Source organism: Salvelinus namaycush, chromosome 31, assembly GCF_016432855.1.
Source record: "Salvelinus namaycush isolate Seneca chromosome 31, SaNama_1.0, whole genome shotgun sequence".
NCBI lineage: Eukaryota > Metazoa > Chordata > Actinopteri > Salmoniformes > Salmonidae > Salvelinus > Salvelinus namaycush.
The window spans coordinates 39,890,391-39,913,468 of record NC_052337.1 but is presented as its reverse complement, the minus strand read 5'-3'; the positions used below and the strand labels follow the sequence as shown (position 1 = coordinate 39,913,468).

Genomic DNA, 23,078 nt, shown 5'->3' with positions numbered 1-23,078 from the left:
TCTGAAGTTATGGTTGTGATCGCAATGCATCATGAGTTTGTGCTATTAGTACATAAAAACATAGTGCTTATTTGTACATATAGTACATAGTTAGAGATACTTACCATTGTGCTTATTTGTACATATAGTACATAGTTAATGAGAGACTGGGTTGCGACAGTACAGGCAAAGACAGTAACAGCATGAAATTGTTTTACAGGTTTAAACTGAATTTAGTGTTGCAGAAAGAACGCAAGAGGGCGCTAAGTCCACAAACCGTGGAACTGACGGAAAAAGCTGACGGACTCTTCCATATCCATATTAGGGGTGATAGATAATCTCCAGTTTCATTATTGATTTTTAAAATGTAAATAACCAAACCTATTAGTTTTTTCTTATCGATACAAAACACCAAAGTTACATTTCATAATTACAACTTCTCAAATTCAGTTGGCGGTCTACAGATATTCCACACAGACATTTTCGGATTCACACTGACACCCTGGGAATGGTTTAGTCCTCGGATGGCGGTTGCTATGGGTGTGAACAAACCGGACAGCAGCAACGATGGACGTCTGTGTTCGGCACGGCAGAAGGGCCACAGGCAACACGGTGAAGGTTGGTTGAATACTTACACGTCTGAAGAAGCATATGAACAATGTTTGTGGGCGATAATACCGGTCGAATCCGGCGGTTTATTCAAACGGCCAGCAAGGGCGCTCAATTCTGCCTTCTTGGCTTCGTATGCTTCTGCGGCCGGGGCGTCACTGCAGTGTCAAACGATCGGCCTGCAGTTTTTTGTGTCTGCGTAGACATGAAATCCACAAAACCCAGATGGTGATTCTGTCTGCAATTAAGAGCCCCGACCACAGCTTTTTGTAAACCATGCAATTGCATCCGTTACCTTCACCTGTCACTTGGATGCATATATTAGCATAGCTTTATGTTAACATTAACTGTAGCTGGCTTGATGCTGCATAATTGATTCAGTTCTCGAACCAAAAACAAACTTTATTTGCCACATGCGCCGAATACAACAAGTGTAGACTTTACCGTGAATTGCTTACTTACAAGCCCTTAACCAACAGTGCAGTTAAAGAAGAAGAAGGTACAATGTGGGGGTAAAATGTGTTTTATATTGGATATTCGGTTCACGCTCCTCAATAACTATTAAACCAAGCCTGCCATGACTATGAAGATGGTATTTTCTGAATCGGGTGGATGGAGAAAAATCCAAACCTTTTTGTGTATTTCATAAGATTTTAATCTTCAATAGCTATTACCATTGATGTACAATGAACACAAATAAATGCAACATGCAACAATTTCTATGATTTTACTGAGTTACTTCATATAAGGAAATCAAATTCATTAGCGCCTAATCTATTGATTTCACATGACCGGGACTACAGATGCAAAAACATGTTTTGGAAAGTAGGTGTGTGGATCAGAAAAACAGTCAGTATCTGGTGTGACCACCATTTGTCTCATGTAGCTTGAGACATCTCCTTCGCATAGATATTGTAAATAAGAATTAGTTCTTAACTGACTTGCCTAGTTAAATAAATAAAAATAAGTGTTGATCAGGCTGATTGTGGCCTGTGGAACGTTATCCCACTCCTCTTCAATAGCTGTGCAAAGTTGCTGGATATTGGCGCGAACTGGAATACGCTGTCATACACGTCGATCCAGAGCATCCCAAACGTGCTCCATGGGTGACATGTCTGGTGAGTCTGCAGGCCATGGAAGAACTGGGACATTTTCAGCTTCCAGGAATTGTTTACAGATCCTTGCGACATGGGCCATGCATTATCATGCTGAAACATGAGGGGATGGTTGATGAATGGCACAACAATGGGCCTCAGGATCTCGTCACGGTATCTGTGCATTCAAATTGCCATTGATAAATGCATTTGTGTTCGTTTTCCGTAGCTTATGCCTGCCCATACCATAACCCCCCAAAGTTGACATCAGCAAACTGTTCGCCCACACGACGCCATACACGCTGTCTGCCATCTGCCCAGTACAGGTGAAACCAGGATTCATCCGTGAAGAGCACACTTCTCCAGCATGCCAGTGGTCATCGAAGGTGAGCATATGCCCACTGAAGTCGGTTACAACGCCGTACTGCAGTCAGGTCAATAGCCTGGTGAGGATGACGAGCACGCAGATGAGCTTCCGAGACAGTTTGTGCAGAAATTCTTCGGTTGTGCAAACCCACAGTTTCATCTGTCTGGGTGGCTGGTCGCAGACCATCCCGTAGGTGAAGAAGCTGAATGTGGAGATCCTGGGCTGGCGTGGTTACACGTGGTCTGCGGTTGTTAGGATGGTTGGGCATACTGCCAAATTCTCTAAAATGACATTGGAGGTGGCTTATGGTAGAGAAATTAACATTAAATTATCTGGCAACAGCTCTGGTGGACATTCCTGCAGTCATCATGCCAATTGCACACTCCCTAAAAACTTGAGACATCTGTGGGGTTGTTCAAGACAACACCACAGATGGCCTTTTATTGTCCCCAGCACAAGGTGCACCTGTCTAATGATCAAGCTGTTTAATCAGCTTCTTGATATGCCACACCTTACAGGGGGATGGATTATCTTGGCAAAGGAGAAATGCTCACTAACAAATTTGTGCACAAAGTTTCAGAGAAATAAGCTTTTTGTGCGTATGACATTTCTAGGATCTTTTATTTCAGCACATTAAACACGGGACCAACCCTTTACATGTTGCGTTTTATATTTTTGTTCAGTGTCTATAAACCCTGGATTGCTGATGCTATGTCTTGGCATTTGAAAGGCTTTGAAGCCACTGGTCTACCATATTGGCACTCCCCAGTAGGAGCATGAATGTGTATAAATGCATTTCTAGAGCTTCCAAAATATTTTTTACAATGGTGGGGAAGTGCCAAGATGGAGTAATGGTGGCAGTGCCCCTTATCAGTCATCCAGTGTATATACAGTACCAGTCAAAAGTTTGGACACACCTACTCATTCAAGGGTTTTTCTTTATTTTTTACTATTTTCTACATTGTGGAATAATAGTGAAGACATCAAAACTATGAAATAACACATATGGATTAATGTAGTAACCAAAGAAATGTTAAACAAATCAAAATATATTTAATATTTTTGATTCTTCAAAATAGCCACCCTTTGCCTTAATGACAGCTTTGCACACTCTTGGCATTCTCTCAGCCAGTTTCATGTGGAATGCTTTTCAAACTGTCTTAGAGTTCCCACATATGCTGAGCACTTATTGGCTGCTTTTCCTTAACTCTGTGGTCCAACTCATCCAAAACTATCTCAATTGAGGTTGGGTGATTGTGGAGGCCGACCTCCCTGCATCATCTAATGCAGCACTCCACCACCCTCCTTGGTCAAATAGGGCTTACACAACCTGGAGCTGTTTGTTGGGTCTTTGTCCTGTTGAAAAACAAGTCTCACTAAGCGCGAACCAGATGGGATGGCGTGTTTCTACAGAATGCTGTGGTAGCCATGCTGGTTAAGTGTGCCTTGAATTCTAAATATATCACTGACAGTGTCACCAGCAAAGCATCCCCACACCATCACACCACCACCTCCATGCTTCATCCATTCACCTGCTCTGCGTCTCACATAGACAGCGGTTGAAACCAAAAATCTCAGATTTGGACTCATCAAACCAAAGGAAAGATTTACACCGGTCTAATGTCCATTGCTCGTGTTTCTTGGCCCAAGCAAGTCTCTTCTTAATATTGGTGTCCTTTAGTAGTGGTTTCTTTCAAAATAAAAAAATACTTTTAACAAAGCACACCTGTTAATTGAAATGCATTCCAGGTGACTACCTCATGAAGCTGGTTGAGAGAATGCCAAGAGTGTGCAAAGCTGTCATCAAGGCAAAGGGTGGCTACTTTTGAAGAATCTCAAACAGAAAATATATTTTGATTTGTTCAACACTTTTTTTGGTTACTACATGATTCCATATGTGTAATTTCATAGTTTTGATGTCTTTACTATTTATAAAGAAAACCCCTTGAATTAGTAGCTGTCCAAACTTTTGACTGGTACTGTATAAATCATTGGCTCTCACACAAATTGTAACATGACTATGAAAATGACATTCTGAATCGGTGGAAGATGGACAAAAATCCACCGGTTAAAAAATACAGGTTTCATTATTCGATTTTATTGCTTTCAATCTTCAATAGCTCTTACACAAAGCATGCCATGACAATTATAGAGGCAGGAGGTGGACATTAATGTTGTAACCTTTAACTGTAAACATTAACTCTGTAACCCATTAAGTCATTGAGCTGTATCTAAAGATATTTTCTTCACAGTTATTTACACATTTAATTGTATTAGAGATTGAGAGAACTACATACAGTTGAAGTTTACATACACCTTAGCCAAATACATTTAAACTCAGTTTCTCACAATTCCTGACATTTAATCCTAATGTAAATTTCCTGTTTTAGGTCAGTTAGGATCACCACTTTATTTTAAGAATGTGAAATGGCCATTTGTGATGGCCACTCCAATACCTTGACTTTGTTATCCTTAAGCCATTTTGCCACAACTTTGGAAGTATGCTTGGGGTCATTGTCCATTTGGAAGACCCATTTGCGACTAAGCTTTAACTTCCTGACTGATGTCTTGAGATGTTGCTTCAATATATCCACATAATTTTCCTGCCTCATGATGCCATCTATTTTGTGAAGTGCACCAGTCCCTCCTGCAGCAAAGCACCCCCACAACATGATGCTGTGCACCCCCATGCTTCACGGTTGGGATGGTGTTCTTCAGCTTGCAAGCCTCCCCCTTTTTCCTCCAAACATAACGATGGTCATTATGGCCAAACAGTTCTATTTTTGTTTCATCAGACCAGAGGACATTTCTCCAAAAAGTACAATCTTTGTCCCCGTGTGCAGTTGCAAACCGTAGTCTGGCTTTTTTTCATAGTTGTTTTGGAGCAGTGGCGTCTTCCTTGCTGAGCGGCCTTTCAGGTTATTGTCGATATAGGATTTGTTTTACTGTGGATATAGATACTTTTGTACCTGTTTCCACCTGAATCTTCACAAGGCCCTTTGCTGTTGTTCTGGGATTGATTTGCACTTTTCGCACCAATGTACGTTAATCTCTAGGAGACAGAACGCGTCTCCCTTCCTGAGCGGTATGACGGCTGTGTGGTCCCATGGTGTTTATACTTGCGTACTATTGTTTGTACAGATGAACGTGGTACCTTCAGGCATTTGGACATTTCTCCCAAGGATGAACCAGACTTGTGGAGGTCTTGGCTGATTTCTTTTGATTTTCCCATGATATCAAGCAAAGCACAAAGTAGATGTCCTAACCGACTTGCCAAAACTATAGTTTGTTAACAAGAAATTTGTGGAGTGGTTGAAAAACGAGTTTTAATGACTTCAACCTAAGTGTATGTAAACTTCTGACTTCAACTGTACATAGTTCTGTTGTATTGGATTGCGCTATTGACTGCAAGTTCTAGAATGCCTTTACAACAGGTAGTAGGAAGAGGGGAGAACGCACCAGTTATGTACAAGTGACAAGTGATTATCCTGACTTTCGTTAGCAACTTTCTTTTATTGTTTTTGTTGAATCTAAAGTTGTTAAATGTAACATGAACAAGTAGTATTACTAAAAGAAGCTTTCATTTCAAACCCGACGTCTTGAGTCATTACTTTGAAGATAGTTATTCTATAATTAAGGCATATTCCTAATCTCAGTCCATGGAGAAATAAATACATTTTGAGATGATATGCAATGAAGAGTGATCCATTGAAGTTTACTCAACCTGTGTGTGGGTGTCTGACTAAACCTGTCTTTGTGTTGTTGTTGTGGTTCCCAGGTGTTGGAGTGTGGGGTGTGTGAGGATGTCTTCTCTCTCCAAGGGGACAAGGTCCCCCGGCTGCTGCTCTGCGGTCACACAGTCTGCCATGACTGTCTGACCCGGCTGCCCCTGCATGGTAGAGCCGTCCGCTGCCCCTTTGACAGACAGGTCACTGAACTGGGTGAGTTCTGTAGGGTTTAGTTTCTATACAGGCCAAACATTCAACCTCCTGCGTACCCCCTCTAGCACCAGGGTCAGCGCACTCTCAAATATTGTTTTTTGCAATTGTAAGCCTGCCACACACACACACTATACGATACATTTATTAAACATAAGAATGAGTGTGAGTTTTTGTCACAACCCGGCTCGTGGGAAGTGACAAAGAGCTCTTATAAGACCAGGGCAAAAATAATAATATAATAATAATCAATAATTTTGCTCTTTATTTAGCCATCTTACATATAAACCCTTATTTGTTCATTGAAAATTGTGAATAACTCATGAGAAGGGTGTGCTTGAAAGGATGCACATAACTCTGCAATGGTGAGTTGTATTGGAGAGAGTCTGTCTTTAATCATTTTCCACACACAGTCTGTGCCTGTATTTAGTTTTCATGCTAGTGAGGGCAGAGAATCCACTCTCACATAGGTACGTGGTTGCAAAGGGCATCAGTGTCTTAACAGAGCGATTTGCCAAGGCAGGATACTCTGAGCGCAGCCCAATCCAGAAATCTGGCAGTAGCTTCTGATTTTAAATTACATTTTCACAGAATCGCTTGTTGCAATTTTGATGAGGCTCTCTTGTTCAGATATCGGTAAGTGGATTGGAGGCAGGGTATGAAAGGGATAACAAATCCAGTTGTTTGTGTTTTTCGTTTCAGGTGCTTCGCTATATCACATTTGACATTGTCCGTAAGCTTGAGTTCAATTGCACACAAAAAAGTCATACAATGATGTAAAGATCTCTGTCAGCATTAACAAGGACAACACACAGAAGAGCTACAGCTCCTTAGTCATAGCCTCAATTTTGTCCCCCACATTGAATATAGTTACAGGGTCCCTGTAATCCTAGATTCAGATCATTCAGGCGAGAAAGAACATCACCCAGATAGGCCAATCATGTGAGAAACTCGTCATCATGCAAGCGGTCAGACAAGTGAAAATTATGGTCAGTAAAGAACTTTAAGCTCGTCTCTAAAAAAAAATGTATCTGTCAATACTTTGCCCATTGATAACCAGCGCACTTCTGTATGTTGTAAAAGCGTTACGTGGTCGCTGCCCATATCATTGCATAGTGCAGAAAATACACGAGAGTTCAGGGGCCTTGCTTTAACAAAGTTAACCATTTTCACTGTCGTGTCCAAAACGTCTTTCAAGCTGTCAGGCATTCCCTTGGCAACAAGAGCCTCTCTGTGGATGCTGCAGTGTACCCAAGTGGCGTTGGGAGCAACTGCTTGCACACGCGTATTACCACTTCACTATGCCTCCCTGTCATGGCTTTTGCGCCATCAGTACAGATACCACCATGAGCAGCAGCTACATTTGGCTACATACGGACCGTTAGTGGAATTCCCGTGTGAGAGATTTATGTTTAATGTGATTGGATGTTAATTATTTGACTAGGCTACATGTATTTGACATTGTTGTTATTTCACTGAACACTAGATTGTTTAATTTTATTTTTGGCAGTGAAACGAGGCTACTCAGGCGAGAAAAAAACCTCACCCGAATGTATAGCCCCTTTGGAAAATATAAATGGACTGTTTGAAAATGTGAAGGGGAAAAAAAAATATATATATATATATATATATACATACACACATACAGTTGAAGTCGGAAGTTTACATACACATAGGTTGGAGTCATTAACTCGTTTTTCAACCACTCCACAAATTTCTTGTTATAGTTTTGGCAAGTCTGTTAGGACATTAACTTTGTGCATGACACAAGTCATTTATCCAACAATTGTTTACAGACAGATTATTTCACTTATAATTCACTATATCACAATTCCAGTGGGTCAGGCGTTTACATACACTAACTAAATTCCAGAAAATTATGCCATGGCTTTAGAAGCTTCTGATAGGCTAATTGACATCATTGGAGGTGTACCTGTGGATGTATTTCAAGGCCTACCTTCAAACTCAGTGCCTCTTTGCTTGGGAAAATCAAAAGGAATCAGCCAAGACCTCAGAAAAACAATTGTAGACCTCCACAAGTCTGGTTCATCCTTGGGAGCAATTTCCAAACGCCTGAAGGTACCACGTTCATCTGTACAAACAATAGTACGCAAGTATAAACACCATGGGACCACACAGTCGTCATACTGCTCAGGAAGGGAGATGCGTTCTGTCTCCTAGAGATGAACTTACTTTGGTGTGAAAAGTGCAAATCAATCCCAGAACAGCAGCAAAGGACCTTGTGAAGATGCTGGAGGAAACAGGTACAAAAGTATCTATACCCACAGTAAAACGAGTCCTATATCGACATAACCTGAAAGGCCGCTCAGCAAGGAAGAAGCCACTGGTCCAAAACCGCCATAAAAAGCCAGACTACGGTTTACAACTGCACATGGGGACAAAGATCGTACTTTTTGGAGAAATGTCCTTTGTTCTGATGAAACAAAAATAGAACTGTTTGACCATAATGACCATCATTATGTTTGGAGGACAAAGGGGGAGGCTTGCAAGCCGGAGAGCACCATCCCAACCGGGAAGCATGGGGGTGGCAGCATCATGTTGTGGGGGTGCTTTGCTGCAGGAGGGACTGGTGCACTTCACAAAATAGATGGCATCATGAGGCAGGGAAATTATGTGGATATATTGAAGCAACATCTCAAGACATCAGTCAGGAAGTTAAAGCTTAGTCGCAAATGGGTCTTCCAAATGGACATTGACCTTCCAAAGTTGTGGCAAAATGGCTTAAGGACAACAAAGTCAAGGTATTGGAGTGGCCATCACAAAGCCCTGACCTCAGTCCTATAGACAAATTTGTGGGCAGAACTGAAAAAGTGTGTGCGAGCAAGGAGGCCTACAAACCTGACTCAGTTACACCAGCTCTGTCAGGAGGAATGGGCCAACATTCACCCAACTTATTGTGTGAAGCTTGTGGAAGGCTACCGGAAACGTTTGACCCAAGTTAAACAATTTAAAGGCAATGCTACCAAATACTAATTGAGTGTATGTAAACTTCTGACCCACTGGGAATGTGATGAAAGAAGTAAAAGCTTAAATAAATCATTCTCTCTACTATTATTCTGACATTTCACATTCTTAAAATAAAGTGGTGATCCTAACTGATCTAAGACAGGGAATTTTTACTAGGATTAAATGTCAGGAATTGTGAAAAGCTGAGTTTAAATGTATTTGGCTAAGGTGTATGTAAACTTCCGACTTCAACTGTATATATTTTTTAAAGTGAATCACATTTTTAACCCCCGACGGCGTTGCGCGTACCCCAGTTTGGGAATACCTGTGTTAGAGGATGTGAGCGAAGTGGAGCGTGTGTAATTTGGCTGTAATGGATCGATTCGGCCTTCTCTCCTGCTCCAATTTCACTCCGGTACTGCTCAGCCACAAGCTCTGTCCAGCATTTTTCATTTCACCACTGTTCTTTTAATAAGGCCTATTCTGTTGTATTTATTTAGCCTCCCCCACCACTAATGCGCAGAGATGTTATGAGTCAACAAAGCAATAGGTCACACAGCCTGTGTAATTGATAGCAAGACAACTAATGAGCCCACGCAGCACATTTTGATTTCTATATAGGCTATTGTTAAACAAAAAGGGGAGTCTAAGTTTGAGCTACATTTTTTATTTTATGTGAGCGCTGATCAAAAAAAAAATTTGCAGAGCAGGGGAATGGACGTTGAACCACAGAGCGGTGCGCAAAGACCGCTCCATGAGCAATGAGGGGGATTTCCAATGGCTCACATACTCTGGTCTGTGTGAAGGTGATGTGACATCCATCTCTCTCTCTCTCAGGGGACTCTGGTGTGTGGGGTCTGAAGAAGAACTTTGCCCTGCTGGAACTTCTGGAGAGGTTGCAGAATGGAGCGTCCAACCAGTTGGGCATGGCAGAGGAGTCCCTCAAAGGCATGGGAGAGGTAGGCAGTAGTTACCCCTGCCCTGGGTTCCCATCTTTCGTCTGCAATTATCTGAAAACATAGAGGATAGGTGAATGCAATATGGGACTGTGCTTTGATCTGCCTCGTTTTTTCATCATCCAGCCAAACATACATTTCATGTGTTGTCATTAAGTAAGTAACACTATCCTATGTTCTTCCCTTTCCTTCCAGAGTATAATCCGCTGTGACGAGGACGAGAGCCACACGGCATCTATGTACTGCACGGTGTGTGCCACCCACCTGTGTGCCAACTGCTCCCAGCTCACCCACTCCACCCGCACCCTGGCCAAGCACCGGCGGGTACCCCTGGCAGACAAGCCCCACGAGAAGACACTGTGCCCGCAGCACCAGGTCCACGCTATCGAATTTGTCTGTCAGGAGGAGATCTGCCAGCCTGGGCCACTCATGTGCTGCGTGTGCAAAGAGTACGGCAAGCACCAGGGACACAAGGTACTGGAAGGAGGATGAGTCAGCTTGGAGAATATCAGTATTGACTACTTACGTCAATCTCTCAAGCAACATTCCTAGCAACGAGACCCACTAGAGACATCAATATGTTTTTATTAGAACCCGACCTAAATGGAATTTTTTGATCCGATACATTCCGATTTTAGTGGCAATATTCACAGATAACCAATAAAACCTTTTCTGTATTGATTGTGCTAAAAACAGCCCTACAAAGAACATTAATGTAAGCACCACATACAGTTTAAGAGCACCAGAAAGACTATATTTTTTAGTAGAAGAACTGTGTTACTCTAGCGAATGGGAGGATAGACTGCAATGATTCCAGCAAACAAAATGCCTAGACTCTGAAGACTGAGCTTCCTCATGCTAGCCAGCTGGAACACAGCATTGGACACATTTAGAATGTATTGGTATTTTGTTGTCACTTGAAAGGAAAAACATCAATCACAAAATGTGGTGCTGGCACTCACCCTACATGTTTCCTCAGTAAACGGTCCTTGCAATCCGGGATCCTTGGGACATCCCTATCCCATTGAAGTTGACATTTTAAAATGGTTAAGGTTCAGGGTTACGGGATGGGTTAAGGTTAGTGTTTAGCCTAGGGATGTACCAAGGTTCCCAGATAGCACTAACCCTCAGTGAACTACATCAAGTACTCTCACACAGCTAGTTAGATGGGGGTGGCAAGTTGTTTGATCGGATTCAAGTCCGGGCTCTGGCTGGGCCACTCAAGGACATTCAGAGACTTGTTCCGAAGCCACTCCTGCGTTGCCTTGGCTATGTGCTTATGGTCGTTGTCCTGTTGGAAGGTGAACCTTCGCTCCAGTCTGTGGTCCTGAGCGTTCTGGAGCAGGTTCTCATCAAGGATCTCTCTGTACTTTGCTCCGTTCATCTTTCCCTCGATCCTGACTAGTGTCCCTGCCGCTGAACAACATCCCAACAGCATGATGCTGCCACCACCATTCTTCACCGTAGGGATGGTGTCAGGTTTCCTCCAGACGTGATGCTTGGCATTCAGGCCAAAGAGTTCAATCCTGGTTTCATCAGACCAGAGAATCATCTTGTTTCACATGGTCTGAGAGTCCTTTAGGTGCCTTTTGGCAAACTCCAAACAGGCTGTCATGTGCCTTTTACTGAGGAGTGGCTTCTGTCTGGCCACTCTGCCATAAAGGCGTGATTGGTGGACTGCTGCAGAGATGTTTGTCCTTCTGGAAGGTTCTTCCATCTCCACAGAGGAACTCTGGAGCTCTGTCAGAGTGACCATCGGGTTCTTTGTCACCTTCCTGACCAAGGCCCTTCTCCCCCGATTGCTCAGTTTGGCCGGACGGCCAGCTCTCGGAAGAGTCTTGGTGGTTCCAAACTTCTTCCATTTAAAAATGATGAAGGCCATTGTGTTCTTAGGAACCTCTACGGACAATTCCTTCAACCTCATTGCTTGGTTTTTGCTCTTACATGCACTGTCACCTGTGGAACCTTATATAGACAGGTGTGTACCTTTTCTAAATCATGTCCAATCAATTGAATTTGCCACAGGTGGACTCCAAGTTGTAGAAACAGCTCAAGAATGAAAGGGGAGAGGGAGACTCAACTCTGTAGCGGAGTAGTGTTGTTTCTTCTCCGGGACAATTTGGCCGGCTACAGTTTTATTTATCGCCGGCGTTTACCAGCTAACGGAAACACTGGTGCGTAGTCATGGGTGAACAGGGAGTAAAGGAGGGGGCTGAGCACTTACCCCTGTGGGGCTCCCGTGTTGAGGATCAGCGTGGCGGAGGATTTGTTGCCTACCTTCACCACATGGGGTCGGCCCGTCAGGAAGTCTAGGACCCAGTTGCACAGGAAGGGGTTCAGACCCAGGGCCCTGAGCTTAGTGAAGAGCTTGGCGGGTACTATGGTGTTGAGGCTGTTCAACTGCTATGATTTGATTAATTTCTCCTTGCTGATTGCTTCCTTCCTGTAGCATGCGGTTCTGGAGGCAGAAGCCAATCAGATCCGTGCATCCATCCTGGACATGGCCCACTGTATCCGGACGTTCACAGAGGAGGTGTCGGAGTATTCCAGGAAGCTGGTTGGGATCGTACAGCAGATCGAGGGAGGAGAACAGACAGTGGAGGACGGCATCAGCATGGCACACACTGAACATGTAAGAACAGCTGGCAGTGGATGACGTTTTGCGTACTATACAACAGAAGAACTTTAGTTGTCAAAGAGGATAGCTAGGCAATTGAGCTATGATCAATGTAAAGCTGTTACTGTGTTTACCAATTAACAATGGCTACATTTAAAAGTCCTCGGAAACGTTGTTTCCTTCCAAAAAGTCATGAAATAGCTTATGGTTTATCCTAGTGTATATTTCCTCATGCTGTGTGTGTTCCTGATAGACTCAGTCGTCTGTGGGTGTTTCCCAGGTCCCAGGCACGGCAGAGAGCGCCCGGTCCTGCGTACGGGCCTACTTCGCCGACCTCCACGAGACGCTGTGCAGACAGGAGGAGATGGCGCTCAGCGTAGTGGACGCCCACGTCAGAGAGAGACTCATCTGGCTCCGGCAGCAGCAGGAGGACATGGCCATCCTGCTTTCCCAGGTCTCCACTGCCTGCCTACATTGTGAGAAAACACTGCAGCAGGTAGGAGCCAAAATGGGGCCACCAATGGGGATAGCATCTAGAGCACACCGTAGGAACGCAATCTCTGCTTGCACCGGAAGGTGCCCGCCGTTTTCAATAAGCAGCTTTGCACCGCTATGTTCTTCCTGGGGTCTTCTGTATGCGTGTTCAATTGGACAGTCCCTCCTGGATTCTACGATAGCAAATGTTTTTTTCAAAATCAACAATGCCCTGCCCTGCATATTATCCGAGAGCTTGCAAATTTGGCTAATCACTGCACTATTTCAGTATAAAACAGTTAATTCATCTCAATATTATTGGACAAAACTAACTCATCCCCGCAGCACAAAAAGAGGGCTCGCATACTCAACCATTTACCGCATAATATGGTTCAATCAAGCCACATGTCAACCCACTTTCCCTCGTCAGCGCATTTGTGAAAAATTTGACAAAATCATTGCATATTGCCATATAAAATGTCTGAATTGTCACAGCAAGATCCCCTACAAGTATCACAAAACATCCCAGTAATCATGACTGATCTCTTTCCCGTCTCTCTCGGTAGGATGACTGCAGGGTGGTTCTGGCAAAGCAGGAGATCAACAGACTGTTGGAGACTCTGCAGAAACAGCAGCAGCAGTTCACTGAGCTGGCCGACCACATCCAGCTAGACGCTGGTATCCCCGTCACATTCACTAAGGTACAGCACTCTGCTCTACTCTGTAGGATTTCAAGACTTGGCACACTCTCCATTGAAAGATAATTAGTTACCTCATTTAGACGACATGGTTTTCTCTGTTCCAGGACAACCGGGTCCACATCGGTCCAAAGATGGAGATCAGGGTGGTGACCCTGGGACTGGATAGTGCAGGGAAAACCACCATCCTCTTCAAGCTGAAACAGGACGAGTTTATGCAGCCCATCCCTACCATAGGTAAACCCACAACAGTCTTTGTCATGTAGGCACGTGTCAAATTATACATTTTTACATTACATTTACCTGAATTGTATTGACACTAGCCATTCCTTCTTGTCATCTCTAGGTTTTAATGTGGAGACAGTAGAGTATAAGAATCTCAAGTTCACCATCTGGGATGTTGGTGGGAAACATAAGCTACGACCTCTCTGGAAGCACTATTACTTGAACACACAAGGTACACTACAATATCAAAAGTATGTGGACACCTCCTCGTTGAGCATTAATATGGAGTTGGTCCCCCCCTTTGCTGCTATAACAGCCTCCACTCTTCTGGATGTTGGAACATTGCTGCGGGGACTTGCTTCCATTCAGCCACAAGAGCATTTAGTGAGGTCGGGCTCTGATGTTGGGCGATTAGGCCTGGCTCGCAGTCGGCGTTCCAATTCATCCCAAAGGTGTTCGATGGGGTTTAGGTGCAGGCCAGTCAAGTTCTTCCACACCGACCTCGACAAACCATTTATGTATGGACCTTGCTTTGTGCATGGGGGCATTGTCATGCTGAAACAGGGAAGGGCCTTTCCCAAACTGTTGCAAGAAAGTTGGGAGCACAGAATCGTCTAGAATGACATTGTATGCTGTAGCATTAAGATTTCCCTTCACTGGAACTAAGGGGCTTAGCCTGAACCATGAAAAACAGCCCCAGACCATTATTCCTCCTCCAAACTTTACAGTTGCCACTATGCATTGGGGCAGATGGCGTTCTCCTGGCATCCGCCGAAACCAGATTCGTCCGTCGGACTGCCAGATGGTGAAGCGTGATTGATCCCTCTAGAGAACGCATTTCCACTGCTCCAGAGTTCAATGGCGGCAAGCTTGGCATTGCGGATGGTGATCTTAGGCTTGTGTGCGGCTGCTCGGCCATGGAAACCCATTTCATGAAGCTACCGACGAACAGTTCTTGTCTGACGTTGACTGACTTGTTGGAAAGGTGGCATCCTATGACGGTGTCACGTTGAAAGTCACTGAGCTTATCAGTACGGGCCATTCTACTGCCATTGTTTTCCTATGGAGATTGCATGGCCGTGTGCTTGATTTTATACACCTGTCAGCAACTGGTGTGGCTGAAATAGCCGAATCCACTCATTTGAAAGTTTCCACATACTTTTGTATAAATAATGTATCTGTCTATCCTCTTTCTTTCATAATACCTGCTTCCCTTACTGTATCAATAAATATGACAAATGTAAGATTTTGAAGAGAGAGAATTTGAAAATACAGTATGTTATACAACAACAAAAAATCTGTAAATTCGTTTTTTACTCATCCAGGAAACCTGCAAACAGGTTATGAATGAATAGGGCCCTGACTTTCTCAGTTTCTCTCTCCAGCGGTGGTGTTTGTGATTGACAGCTGTCACAGAGACAGGCTGATGGAGGCCCACAGTGAGCTGGCGAAACTGCTGACTGAGAAAGAGCTGAGAGACGCCCTGCTGCTCATCTTCGCCAACAAACAGGTACACACGCAGCCCCCTGGTCCAAGAAACAAGTATATACATACACACACACACACACACACACACAAAGATGATTTAAATCATTGATTCCTCTATCCTCACCTGCAGGATGTCCCCGGGGCTGTGTCAGTGGAGGAGATGACGGAGCTTCTGAGCCTTCACAAGCTGTGCTGTGGGAGGAGCTGGCACATCCAAGGCTGTGACGCCCGCAGCGGCACAGGGCTCCACGAGGGCCTGGACTGGCTGTCCCGACAGCTGGTGGCTGCAGGCGTACTGGACGTGGCCTAAACCTCCCCTGATGACTGACTTCTGTTACCCAGTCTCACCCCTTATCCTCTTACCCTAAAACTACCCCATAAACCATTGATACCCGAGAGACCAGTTTCACCAAATACCTACCTAAACTTCTTACCTGATGCTTGACTTAAAGGAGAAACAATTTGTTTGAGATTAAGATATATATCTCAAACTTATTTCAAATGGACCCAGTCCTACCACAGTATCATCCCATAACCTGCACCCAGTTCCACTTCAGTCCTACCTCAAAATCCCATACCCTTCACCCTCATACTCAGGCCCTAGTCCTATCTTATACCCATCTATACCCTACATCCCGGACCCCATAGCCTACATCTCTGTTCTACCTACCACACCCACTGTTCCCACCCCTAACCTGTGGATAAGCTTATAATCTAACCCATAGCCAGTGAAGCCATCATTAGTCTGAATGCTTTGTGCTCTGCTCTGTCTTGGCTAAAAGGTATGCTAATTAACCAGGCTAGGATATAGGGTTTCCGTCAAGCTTAACTAACTAGACTACACATTTCCATATCGCCTCAATGAAGATCGTATGAGGTGGTTAATTTCATGGCGAAACTCCATGTTGCAGATGTTTTTCCTTTGGCTAACCAGTGTGCAGTTTGATATACTAATCAAAGGTGAAATAATTGAGTAGATAAGTCACTTAAGCCCTGACAAAGTGAAAAGTATCTGTCTTATACTGTATTAGCAAATGTCTAACCAATAACCTGTTCAGTCTTGCGCAAAATATGAATATAAGTTGGAACAGCACGTTGACAACTGTCTGCCATTTAACGTCTCCCTAAGGAGCTGCTGTATTCTCTAAAACTAAAGCAGGTATTCACACCCTATAAGACATTTACACACAGGTCAATTAGTTTGGTCACAGGACTAAGTGTGTACATCCTGTGACTTTTCTACTCTTTAGGGCTTTACACACAAACGTTTTATTGAAACGAATGGTCCAATATCCTGAATTTTGCTTTATGGCACTGCCTTCATGTCATGTCTTAACAGGAATTGATGGCAACCTATTATGGTCTAGAATGTATTTATTTGGGGGGTGGTGTCATCTTCGGTACCAATGCACTTGACTGATTTGATGAAATGCAGCATCTGGTCTGAAAATGACACAAGCGGTTAAGGTTTGGGTTCAGCTATTATTCACTTTGGTTGAGAAGTGTCTGTTACATTAAATAATGCAGTTTACTGACATCTGTTTTGATCAATTTTGAGTTGACTGAAACAGACTTTGCTGAGATGTTGTATCTCTGGTGAAACATCTGAGTGATATTTTTGACTCCTGTTTTGTGGAGTGTTTTTTTGTGAAGAATGCATTGGTGCATGTGGGTTGTGTTCAGGACAGTGCAACGTTGCACTTGTTGCAGATAAATGTTTAGAGCTGACATGATTCCTTCATTAATTGAGAGGATGATTTTCACACAATATTTATCTGAATGTTCCATAATGTTGTGCCCTACTGAATGTGACCCTGGCTTAATTTGACACCAAATGAAAAATAATATCTGCTGTCGACTATAGGACTCCAGGTTTTGAGTTCTGTAATAACATTTATTAGATTTTCTCTTTTAGCACAGTCTGAATTTTTAGTAACATACTACATTACCCACCTGTAGTAACACCCTTTCAACGCCTCTTGTTGTATCGCAGAACCATCCTTTGGTTCGAATTAACTTTCCTTATTGCTATAGTGTTTACTACTTCTTGTATGTTAAAAAAAGGCACATGTGAAGAAGCCTTTCCCTCTACTCTTAACAGATCTCTTGATTTGCGAAATCTTCCATTTCTGATGTGATTTTGAAACGTTTAGAAGCACAGTGCACATTTGTTACTCGGACTTGATGTTTTTTGTAAATGATTCATAATGCGACGCTATTAAATAAAAACAAACTGATGAATGTCTGGATATGGTCTGACCCATCCAGAGAAGTTGTAGATAGAATCATGTTAGATACTTATAGCTGAACGTTCTGTAATGTTCCCCTGAATGGTCCCAAATAAGACCCTGGTTTATTCATTTCACACATCCAAGAAAAGATGACACATGGAATGGGAGACAGCAAGATGCGTTCTTCAATAATCCAAGACTTTACTTTGTAAAAAGGGATGTAATAATAGCACACAGACTGGTGAGATGGAAACCTGATGGTGATGTTAATGTCTTAAGGGTTGTCTGTTTTAGGGTTGACTTTGATGTTGGAGATCCTCTGAACTACCTCCATTCCCTTGGCACTCCTGCCAAACACTGTGTGCTTGTTGTCCAACCAGGGAGAGAAAGACGAGTAGGGAGAGCCATTAACTTAGGTCTAGATTTTTTTGAACATCTTTGTACATAATGCAGAAATATACATTGGTAAAATGCTTGATTAAAACAGACATAAAGTGCATTCCTTCAACTGAATGTAGAGAAAGTTAAATATCAGACTTAAGTAGCAAATTCATACCAACTCACAGCCCTTAGTTACCGTGGGAAAGACAGTGACCCGTTGCTTCCCCGATGGCCATACTGAGGGTGTAGGGCCGGTCGTGTCTCAGTGTGGCATGGAACTCATCCTCAAACTCCCCTTCCCAGCTACTCTCTCCTCCCATGCCTTGTCCCTGTAGGATCCCCTGTCTGGATAATGAAGCCCTGGGTGGAGAGGAAAGACAACACAGTCCGTCACATCCTGTGATTAAGTTCCTACTATAAGTCAAAACAATGAGCAATGATTAAATGTCCTACCTTGATGACGCGGTGGAATATGTGGCCATTGAAATAACCGTTCCTGCTGTGAACACAAAAGTTCTCCACTGTTTTGGGACACCTGAGATACATAAAATGGTCCATAAACATAAATCCAATCAAATGACAAACTAGGTTCTGAGGAAAGTTAACAGACAGAACCTTTGGCATTGCAAATGGAAAGGAAGCACTGAGGGAAGTACTTTAAAACAACAGAGGATGACCTACTCAACAGGGAAGAGTTTGATGTGGATGTCTCCCATGGTGGGGTGGATGATGGCTCTGTCTGACACCCTCTTGGGCTCCTCAGCCTGGGTAGCAGCCATCACCTCAGACGGCTTCTCGTTGAACACATCTCTGGCTCGCTCTTGGAGAACTACCAAGAGAAATGAAGTTGTAGTAACAGAAATTCTGAGGAAATTATAGAATATGCGGGTCAAAATATGTCAAAGAATAGGTCTGACTACAAGAGAGCAACAGTAATATACCATTTCTCTTTTACAGGGGCTACAATTGCCCTTCAAGGACAAAAAAAAGCTGACTGAATTTTCACCATGTAGAAGCGGTTCTTCTTGAAGGCAGTGCAGAAGATTGTGGGGTCTGGCATTGTGCTCTGCAGGGCCAGGTTGTCTGATGCCTTCATCTCGATGGTGGGAGCTGTGTTGCACGCCTTGGCAACCCACTGGAACAGGCTGAGCTTCACCACACGGCTGTTATCTAGTTTCCACAGGATATGCACACACCTGAACACACACAGGTGACAAATACATTTTGTTTCAGTCCAGCCTTAAAAACAACTGATTCAACTAATCAATTTATCATCAAGAGCTTGATAAGTTGACTTAGGGTTTTTAGTGCAGGGCTGGTACAAAAGCCTGCTCACTGTAGCTCTCCAGGGCTAACAACCACTGTGTTTAGAGGATATTACTGTGAAGCGCATTTTGACCATTCAAATGCTACATGTTGGTCTCCACATTGATGACCTTGATGCCTAGCATGGTTCCGTAGAGGACGAAGTGACCCGTCTTGTCAGAGATGATGTTGGTGAGCCTAATGCCGTCCACCTTCTCCAGTTCCCTCTCTACCGCCATACTCTGACCAAACTCCATGTCTGGTAGCTGCTGCTTCATTTGCTGCAGCTCTGTGGGCATCTAAAAGGACCAGGTCAGAGAAATTACCACAGTTCAGATAAATGCACTGGGAAATGTGGGAAACAGTGAATTGGCTACCAATTTGTCAGTATCTTGTGACTTAAAATGACAAATCTCTTGATTATAAGATATAGCACAGTTTATTAATAGCAATGTGAAATAAAGTAAAGACCCGATTGTGAAAGTTAGGAACTTACCGATAACGACTCATCAAACACCCTCATCAGTTTCCCTGTCGGGAAGCAGAAGATCCTGACTTTCCTGTCGGTGGCGATAGTAGACATCTTACCGTCGTGGGAGAAGGCCAGGCTGGTTGGGTAGGTTTTGTTTTTAGCAAACTCATACAAGTCTGTGTCAGTCTTGTACTCCCAATCCACGTGCCAGGGGAATTTGAACTCGCTGGGGAGGCCGGTTCAATACTCCAGCATTCCAGCCTTGTCTGCAGAAACGATGACCCTGTATCTGGGGTTGAAGCGGATCTGGGACAGCGGAGAGGAGTGTATCTTGTCGAAGGTATGAAGCTTCTCGTTGCTTCCCCGTCCGTCGTAGACGAAGATCTTCCCGGTGGATTTCTCTGAGCAGGCCGCGCAGCAGATAGCATCACCTGGTTGTAGATCCACTCACACTGGCGCGGGTGGAAACTACACAAGACACACAGAGCAGAGGAATGTCAGATCAACACTTTTGGAGAGAGAAGGGATAGCTTTTGGCTTTAAGGCAACAAGCTAAATTGCTAGACCTTTCACCTCTAAACTCACCCCAGCTTAAGCATGTTGATCATATCAAAGTTGACCACACCAAAGACTTTCATGGCCTGGTCGTCCCCAACAGAACAGAATAGAGCTCCATCAGCACTGACAGAAATACACTCCATCACTCATTTACATTACATTTAAGTCATTTAGCAGACGCTCTTATCCAGAGCGACTTACAAATTGGTGCATTCACCTTATGATATCCAGTGGAACAACCACTTTACAATAGTGCATCTAACTCTTTTAAGGGGGGGGGGGGGGGGGGGTTAGAAGGATTACTTTATCCTATCCTAGGTATTCCTTAAAGAGGTGGGGTTTCAGGTGTCTCCGGAAGGTGGTGATTGACTCCGCTGACCTGGCGTCGTGAGGGAGTTTGTTCCACCATTGGGGTGCCAGAGCAGCGAACAGTTTTGACTGGGCTGAGCGGGAACTGTACTTCCTCAGAGGTAGGGAGGCGAGCAGGCCAGAGGTGGATGAACGCAGTGCCCTTGTTTGGGTGTAGGGCCTGATCAGAGCCTGAAGGTACGGAGGTGCCGTTCCCCTCACAGCTCCGTAGGCAAGCACCATGGTCTTGTAGCGGATGCAAGCTTCAACTGGAAGCCAGTGGAGAGAGCGGAGGAGCGGGGTGACGTGAGAGAACTTGGGAAGGTTGAACACCAGACGGGCTGCGGCGTTCTGGATGAGTTGTAGGGGTTTAATGGCACAGGCAGGGAGCCCAGCCAACAGCGAGTTGCAGTAATCCAGACGGGAGATGACAAGTGCCTGGATTAGGACCTGCGCCGCTTCCTGTGTGAGGCAGGGTCGTACTCTGCGAATGTTGTAGAGCATGAACCTACAGGGTCACCGCCTTGATGTTAGTTGAGAACGACAGGGTGTTGTCCAGGATCACGCCAAGGTTCTTAGCGCTCTGGGAGGAGGACACAATGGAGTTGTCAACCGTGATGGCGAGATCATGGAACGGGCAGTCCTTCCCCGGGAGGAAGAGCAGCTCCGTCTTGCCGAGGTTCAGCTTGAGGTGGTGATCCGTCATCCACACTGATATGTCTGCCAGACATGCAGAGATGCGATTCGCCACCTGGTTATCAGAAGGGGGGAAAGGAGAAGATTAATTGTGTGTCGTCTGCATAGCTCCTGTAACATAACTCCTGTAACACGAAGGAGTGAATTCAAGCCCTGAATGATATTTCAGTCAGTCTAAAGGCCAGTGTGCGGTTGCATTAAGATACATCATACAGATGTATCATTCGTACCCAGATGACTGCGGAAGTGTTTGACAAACTTTTTTCAGAACTTCACATGGCTGTGATGATGAAATCTGTCCTGGAAATTAAAACACTTGAGTATGAAGAGGCAGACTGAGCACCATTGTTGTGTGCATGTGTGTTTCTAACCTGTATCATGGTCCTTTCTATCCGTCCAACTCTGACGTCACCCCATTGAAGTTAAAACAGTTAAAGAGTGACTGCCCCTAATAATCAACTAAACCCTTTGAAAATGGCCTATGTGGCATCGATATGAGTCAGAAACATTTATTCTAGAGTCAAAATTGACTACAAAGTGTAAATAGGATAATTTTGGTCAAAAAGTCAGTCTCATCGAAAACGGAGTTTGAAGCCTCAGTGCGCGCCCAACGAGTAAATGAAGGTTGGGTTTGGATTACTCCAAGTGTCAATACAGGATTAAGATTGAATCCTACTACACCAGCTCTGACGCTTGTCGGATGTGGCAGGACTTGAAAACTATTACGGACTACAAAGGGAAACCCAGCTGCGAGCTGCCCAGTGACGCGAGCCTACCAGACGAGCTAAATGCCTTTTATGCTCGCTTTGAGGCAAGCAACACTGAAACATGCATGAGAGCACTAGCTGTTCTGGACGACTGTGTGATAACACTCTCGGTAGCCGATGTGAGCAAGACCTTTAAACAACATTCACAAAGCCACGGGGCCAGATGGATTACCAGGACGTGTACTCAAAGCATGCGCGGACCACCTGGCAAGTGTCTTCACTGACATTTTCAACTTCTCCCTGACCGAGTCTGTAATATCTACATGTTTCAAGCAGACCACAATAGTCCCTGTGCCCAAGGAAGAGGAGGTAACCTGCCTAAATGATTACCGCCCCGAAGCACTCACGTAGGTAGCCATGAATTGCTTTGAAAGGCTCCCGGATACCATAGACCCACTCCAATTCGCATACCGTCCCAACAGATCCACAGATGACGCAATCTCAATCGCACTCCACACTGCCCTTTCCCACCTGGACAAAAGGAACAGCTATGTGAGAATGAGGTTCATTGTGTACAGCTCAGATTTCAACACCATAGTGCCCTCAAAGCTCATCACTAAGCTAAGGACACTGGGACTAAACACCTCCCTCTGCAACTGGACTTCCTGACGGGCCACCCCCAGGTGGTAAGGTTGGGCAACAACACGTCTGCTACGCTGATCCTCAACACTGGGGGCCCTCGGGGGGTGAGTGCTTAGTCCCCTCCTGTACTCCATGTTCACCCACGACTGCATGGCCAAACACGACTCCAACACCATCATTAAGTTTGCTGACGACACAACAGTGGTAGGCCTGATCACAACAACGATGAGACAGTCTATAGGGAGGAGGTCAGAGACCTGGCGGTCTGGTGCCAGGACAACAAACTCTCCCTCAATGTCAGCAAGACAAAGGAGCTGATCGTGGGC

At 44.4% G+C, this 23,078-nt stretch overlaps 2 pseudogenes; one reads left to right on the top strand and one right to left on the bottom strand.

Annotated features, from left to right (window-relative positions):
- The first annotated feature begins 503 nt into the window (after positions 1-503).
- On the top strand, positions 504-17,633 carry LOC120026434 (annotated as a pseudogene).
- Positions 16,576-21,711, bottom strand: LOC120025619 (annotated as a pseudogene).
- Positions 21,712-23,078: the final 1,367 nt, after the last annotated feature.